Source organism: Pinus tabuliformis, chromosome 1_2, assembly GCF_031772625.1.
Source record: "Pinus tabuliformis cultivar Carrire ecotype Pingquan chromosome 1_2, CPIR1, whole genome shotgun sequence".
Classification (NCBI taxonomy): domain Eukaryota; kingdom Viridiplantae; phylum Streptophyta; class Pinopsida; order Pinales; family Pinaceae; genus Pinus; species Pinus tabuliformis.
In genome coordinates this window covers 811,162,640-811,170,103 of record NC_142298.1, presented here as the reverse complement: position 1 = coordinate 811,170,103, position 7,464 = coordinate 811,162,640, and the positions used below count along the sequence as shown (strand labels likewise).

The 7,464-nt window shown below is 32.8% G+C and overlaps 1 long non-coding RNA gene across 1 annotated transcript; it reads left to right on the top strand.

The window, feature by feature from the left end:
• The first annotated feature begins 3,719 nt into the window (after window positions 1–3,719).
• Window positions 3,720–4,491, top strand: LOC149208382 (uncharacterized). Its single transcript, XR_016252097.1, has 3 exons — window positions 3,720–3,785; window positions 4,164–4,224; window positions 4,403–4,491. It is a non-coding gene; the product is annotated as an uncharacterized LOC149208382 (long non-coding RNA).
• Window positions 4,492–7,464: the final 2,973 nt, after the last annotated feature.

Sequence of the window (7,464 nt, the reverse complement as noted above, 5' to 3'; positions counted from 1 at the left end):
AAGGACACAAGGGCCTGGTTAAACTATTGGGAGATCAATGAGAATGATGCTTTGCAAAACATAAATAACATTAAAGATATTGTTACTTCCAAGTTCAAAGAAAAATTGTGGTGTGAGAAAGATTTAGCGTCTAAAAGAAAATTAAGTTATTATAAGAAGGTCATCAACCCCACCCTTGAAGATCAAAATTATCTCTCTATTCTAACTAGCTCAAAAAAGAAAATTAATATAGCAAAGATTAGAACGAATTCTCATGAGCTCCATAGCGAAACTGGCCGCTGAGTAGTTCCTAAAACGCCATGGATGGAAAGGATCTGCCATATTTGTGAGAATGGGAGCATCGAGGATGAAAACCACTTCCTCTTAGAGTGCCTTGCATACAACCACATTAGATCTCAATTTCACAACCTTTGTTACAATACTGACCTTCCTAGCCTTTTACAATGCCAAAATTATAGTGAACTCGGGAGGCTTCTCTCCAAACTTTTTGAGCATAGGAATAAAATCTTAAATCAAAATAAATAATTTGTCTTTTTAGGTCCGATAGATCATTATTTGGTCTCAGCGGACGTTAACCATCATCATCATCATCATCATATATATATATATATATATATATATATATATATATATATATATATATATATATATATATATATATATAATTGTTAATAAATAAATAATTACATCTTTAACCTTAAAATTATTTTATTTTTATATTTTAACTAATTTCCATAAAAATAAACTAACCATTAAATTATTATTGAATAAAAATACTAGTCAACCTAATATTATAATTTTAACTAATATATATATATATATATATATATATATATATATATATATATATATATAATACCAATAATAATTATTAAATAATTTGAATAAATAAATAAATTATCGTTTCAAACCAACCATTGAAATTATTAATCCTAACCTTTATCTTAATAACCTAATATTATAATTTTATATATATATATATATATATATATATATATATATATATATATATATATATATATATATATATTAATTTTAATTTAAATAAATAAATAAATTCCCTTTTATAACCAACCATTTTACCTAATTTAACTTATTTCCATAAGAAAAATAATAATAAAAATAATATTAAATTAATAAATAAGAATTTGACCTGGGTCCTAAGGTCAAAATTAGCCGTTAGTCTCTGCTCAGACTATTTATCTTGCTAAGCTGGATCTGTTTCTTCAACTTGCCCTGACAATGAACCACACTAGTTGGTTCGAAACGCGTCGACAAATGTATGTCTACATGTGATTTACGCCGAAGTTATTCTTTCAAATAAATAGATTAGTATCATAATCAACTTGCCCTGACGATGAACCACACTAGTTGGTTCGAAACGCGTCGACAAATGTATGTCTACATGTGATTTACGCCGAAGTTATTCTTTCAAATAAATAGATTAGTATCATAATCGCAGTCAAAAAGTATCCCTATAAAAATATTAGAGAAATTACAATATTGATTAATAATTTATTAAGGGTAAAAATAGTTAAAAATAAAAGTATAATAGTCAAAAATAAAATTTAATAGTCAAAAATAAATATTAGAGAGTTCAAGTTAAAAAAAAAATATTGATATTAGTATAAAAGTCAAAGAGTTTAAATATATAAATATTAGAGAATTCAAGTACTAGAAAAAATTACCATTAAAAAACAAAAGTACTAAAGAGAGAAAACGACCAAGAGGAGAGAGGATGGCTATCATTGGTTGAATATCAATATTTATTTATTTTATTTTATTTTTTTATTTTTATTTGAATTCTCTAATATTTATTTTTGACTATTATACTTTTATTTTATATTTTTATTTTATTTATTTTTTATTTTAACTATTTTTACCCTTAATAAACTATTAATTAATATCGTAATTTCTCTAATATTTTTATAGGGATACTCTTTGACTGCCATTATGATCCTAATCTATTTATTTTAATATATATTCATAAATATAGGTCTTTTAGCTTTTATTTTAAAATGGAAATAACTATTTATAGATTATTCTATTTTTAACTTATTCAATGAACTAATATTTATAAACATCTTTGATAACTAATTTATTTATTTATTTATTTTCTTAATTTAAATTAAGATTTAAATGTCCCTTAACTTATATTTTATTTAAAATATAATTAACTTATATTTAATTAAAATATAATCAACTATTCTCTATGACTTGATTTATTAACTCGCTTATTCTAACATATATTTGCAATTATAAAATTGTCCATTTATAAAGAAATTAATGACTGAACTTACTTATTTAAATAAATTATGCCCTTCCTAGTCTAACTAGCCGTTCCCTGGTCAATCTAGCTGTTATCATTTTAGCCGTTACCTGATCTGGAAATTTGGTCATTGGACATTCTGCCCGATCTATTTATAATGCATAGCAAGATCTGCTCATTCAACTTGTCCTGACGATGAACCACATTGGTTGGTTCGAAACGCGTCGACAAAAAAATATCTCTATGTGATTTTCGCCGAAGATTCTTCTCAAAAGTGTCATTTTATTGGAAAGTCAAAATTTATATATATATATATATATATTTTTTATTTTTTTTAAAAATTAATAATTTAAATAGAGTTGTTTTTAATGTGATTTTTTGGAATTTTTAGTATTAGAATTTAGCGAAAAAAATTTGTGGTGAAATCTTAATTTATATTTTTTAGTATTAAAATCGAGTTAAAAAATTTGTAGTGAAATTTTAATTTGTATTATTTAAAATAGTTTTTTAACTTTATATAAATTCAACATCTTGAAAAACCGTACCGGATTTTTTAAAAATTAGATAAAAAAAATCTATAGAAAAAACTTCCAAAAAACCACACTATAAACAAAATTAATTATAATATATAAAAACAATTTTATTTTTTTTAATTTATTTATTAAACTAACCTAAGTACCCACGGGGATTTGAACCGGTGCCCTATTGCAAAGAGTGCCTTAACAACACACCCATTCACCATCAATCCAAAACCCCGTGGGCTATAAAAACAAAATTTAAATATATATAAAAATTTAATTATTATTATAATTTCTATACGATTTAACGATTAATTTCACCATAAAAACATAAGCTACCCTTTCAAAGTTTTCAAGTAATGATGCTATGATTCCACCTGTCACCACAAAAAATAAAACATGGGGGTGGGAGCGGAGCCATAAAAGCAGCGGTCTAACGTCAAGGCTCAATTGCCAAAATAAAAGCAGCGGTGTCAGCATCATTTGCCAAAAATAGAACGGTGTCAGCGTTGAGCACGGATTATGTAACGTGAGAGTGGGAAAAGCGGCAGCGTGGTAGAGTAGTGGGTGTCTACTTCGAAGTGTGTAGTTTACAATCCTGTTTGCAGTGGGCATAAGCCGAATTGGCTCTGGCTGATGAGAGCAGTCCAGGTTCGTGCTGTTCATCATGGCGGGCGCAATTCTGAGATCAGTGCGGATGGAAATAACAAAGGAACAACAGCCAAGGCTGTAGCCAGTCCTGCTGGCTCTCATGTGGCTGTGGATGCCTCAAGGCTGGAGCCTAGAGTTGGGGAGAGGCATGGATACTGGGTTCTCAAAGAGGAGTTCAGGGCTGGAATCAATCCTCAGGAGAATGTGGATGCCTCAAGGCGGGAGCCTAGAGTTAGAGGAGAGGAATGGATACTGGGTTCTCAAAGAGGAGTTCAGGGTTAGAGGAGAGGAATGGATACTGGGTTCTCAAAGAGGAGTTCAGGGCTGGAATCAATCCTCAGGAGAAAGTGAGATTCCCAATTGAGAAATTATCTGCTTGCTTATTCATTTTGAAAAGCATTTCATAAGCTTGCAGAGGTAATCAGAATTTAATGATTGTTTGGCTTTGGCCACTCAGCGAGGCAAGACTGGAAGCATATCCCCATCCATTATTGTCTGCTCAAACCAAGAACTATGATACTGCCAAATTCTTGTCTGCTCAAAACAAGAACTAAGGTACTGCCAATTTCTATGACAGATGGTATCACTTTAGAAAGAAAATTAAACTGGATATGGATCTTTTAGGTTATCTGGATAAACTTTAAATCCCAACATGTTCTTAAGGTTCTGCTTACGCTGGTGGGTGCCCTGTTGGTATTCAAACTTTAAATCCGAATATGTTGCAGGCATGGTCTTAAGGTTTTGCTTGTGCTGGTGGGCGCTCTGTACTGACAGGTAACATAACAGGTATTATTGCTGAAATTCCCTGCTCGATTCTATTAACCGGATTGGTTTGCATGTATTTACTTACCATTTACTTCTTCAGGAGAAGCTTGAATTATAAATTATAATTCCTGCAAATGTAATTGTATTTTTTCAATATCTTGCCGAAACGAATGACTAGCAATGACTTGTGCCTTTACAGGCAATCCTGAAATGAAATGCAAATACGCTGAGAGCCAGCTTGTATGATTCTGAAGATTCTGCTTGCACCAATGGGCTCTATACTGACAGGTAAAATAAACTCGACCCGAATTAAAATTATTATTGCTGAAATTCCTTTGCTCAATGAATTCCTTAGGTTCTTTTTCAATTCTAATGACTGGCTTAGTATGCATTCATTTACATTTTACCTGTCCATTGTCATCTCGTTAATTATTTTTTCTTGGATTATAGATTTGAATTTGAATTCCTTAGGTTCTTTTTCAATTCTAATGACTGAATTACTATGCATTCATTTACATTTTACCTGTCCATTGTCATCTCGTTAATTATTTTTTCTTGGATTATAGATTTGAATTTCCGCAGATGTAATTTTTAATTTTCTAACGTCTCACAGAAACGAACTACCCGTAATACTTCTACTATCTTCTCGCATATTGTTGTTCCTACACTTTGTGGGTATCTGCTGGCAGATTGTTGTTCTTGCACCTTTGTGGTTAAGTGGGGGGTGAAGCTCTGTTTGAATTTCCGCATAATTCATATTTTCTTAATGTCTCAGGAAAACGAACGACCCGTATTGACTTCTACGATCTTCTGGCAGATTGTTGTTCATGCACTTTGTGGGTATCTGGCAGATTGTTGTTCTTGCACTTACCCCAGAACCTACCTCTGCTGCTACCTTTGGCTCTGCCGTGCCTATGATGTCTCCGGCTTTCTCTTTGCGGGTCTAATTATCGCCTTTCTCCTTGTCTATGTGATTCAAGGTAAACTCGCTTTCGAACTGCGCTTGGAACCCATGTTTGTGCTTGGAACCCATGTTTTCAAATTCACGATCTGACACTCCTATTGGGTTATGCTCGCCCTTAGACACTTCTATACTCGTTATCGGATAAAGAAGCCCGGTGCAAGGATTCCTAAGCGTACCTGGAAGGAATGTGCAAAATCCCTCTACGCTATATGCAGGTACAGAGCCCGGTAGTGTAGCTGCATCAAGCTAAGAATCAACAGGATAACCTGCCGGTAATTGGGGAGTGAAACACTCTACAACTGCTGTTTGAATTTCTACAAATGTAATTGATATTTGTCTAATGTCTCACAAAAGCGATCGATCCGTAATGACTTCTCTATCTTCTGGCTGATTGCCGTTCTTCCACTTTGTGGGGATCTTGTGGCAGATTGTTGTTGTTGCACTTTTTGGGTAAGTGGGGAGTGAAGCCCTCTACAACTGCTGTTTGAATTTCTGCAAATGTAATTCATATTTTTCTAATGTCTCACAGAAACAAACGACCAGTAATGACTTCTACCATCTTCTGCCAGATTGTTGTTCTTGAACTTTGTGGGTATCTTCTGCTATATTGTTGTTTTTGCACTTTGTGGGTAAGTGGGGATTGAAGCCCTCTACAACTGCTGTTTGAATTTCTGCAATGTAATTCATATTTTTCTAATGTCTCACAGAAACGAAATGAACGACCGTAATGACTTCTACCATCTTCTGGCAGGTTGTTGTTCTTGCACTTTGTGGGTATCTTATGCCAGATTGTTGTTCTTGCACTTTGTGGGTAAGTGGGGAGTGAAGGCCTCTACAACTGCTGTTTAAATTTTTGCAAAATGTAATTCATGTGTTTCTAATGTCTCACAATGTCTCACAGAAACAAACGACCCGTAATGACTTCTACATTTCCTGGCAGATTGTTGTTCTTGCACTTCGTGGGTATCTTCTGGCAGATTGTTGTTCTTGCAGAATGTTGCTTGATCATCTCACTAATCTTGGAATACCCATTGCCTTAAATATAAATGCAGGACAACTCTGTTTTAGAAATTCGACTTTGCAAGCCTCGTATATTCTTCCTCGACATTGACATTATTTACTTGTGCAGTCATGGTTCTCAATTTGTAATGGCCACAACATTCAGGTACTCATGCTTTTATATATAGATATAAATCAATTTTTATATTGCTAAAAGAGTTAGTCACAATAGATATAAATCAATTTTTATATTGCTGAAATAATTACTCACACTAGTTGTACCATCTTCTGGCAAATTTTTTTGCTTGCATTTCGTTCCTAAGTAGAGAGTGAAGCCCTCTACGACTGCTGCAGACAATTTCTTGATCATCTCATTAATCATGGGATACCCATTGTCTTAAATACGATTGCAGGACAACTATGTTTCAGAATTTTTACTTTGCAAGCCTAGAATATACTTCCTTCGCATTTACTCTTGCATTGGTGGAAAGTGAACTTCGTTCTAGTTCTCAATTTGTGAACCACCACAACATTCAGGTACTCATGCTAATCATTCAATACTGGTAAAAGAATTAGTCACTGTAGTTGGTGAATAATTTAGGGCTCATTCCTCCATTTTCTTTTTTGTTTTAGGATAATGTGAATAAATTTATGTTAGCAAATATATCATGAGTTGAATCCAAACTAAAATGAATGACCAATGCCAAGCCCATTGCTTCAGTCATCCACAACCCCTCAGACCCTTGCCTTGACCACGCCAACCACCTAGCTGTTAATATTTGTTGCTTCCTTTAGATCAAAACTGTGCACCTTTGCTGCCCTAACATTGTGGTATGTCATTCCCTTCCCTCGTATAATTCCATATTTAGATTTAAACAATATATTATAATTCCACGTACAAAATCCAGCATTTAGCAATGGTAACGACAACAGATACTGCACAACTTTGAGACTATGTTAAATTTTCATGATATGGTAAGTACACATGAACTCCTAAAACAAACCCCTATTTTGAAAACGAATTAACCTATTAAAACAATGGGTGAATGAATGCTAAATAGACAAACACAATGAGTAGAATTTGGGGCACTCAATTGCATCATTACTCTAAAAAGAAAAAAACATAAGGTAATATGCCAAAAACACCATTTATGTAAAATCACAATGAAGAGTCCTAAAGATCTTTTATAAAATAAGAGATGAAGGGGAAATACAATGTATCTAGACATCTAGTGATGCAATGGAGTTGATAGAGTTAACCCTTACCATATTATGTTCAAGGATAAGTGCACCCCACT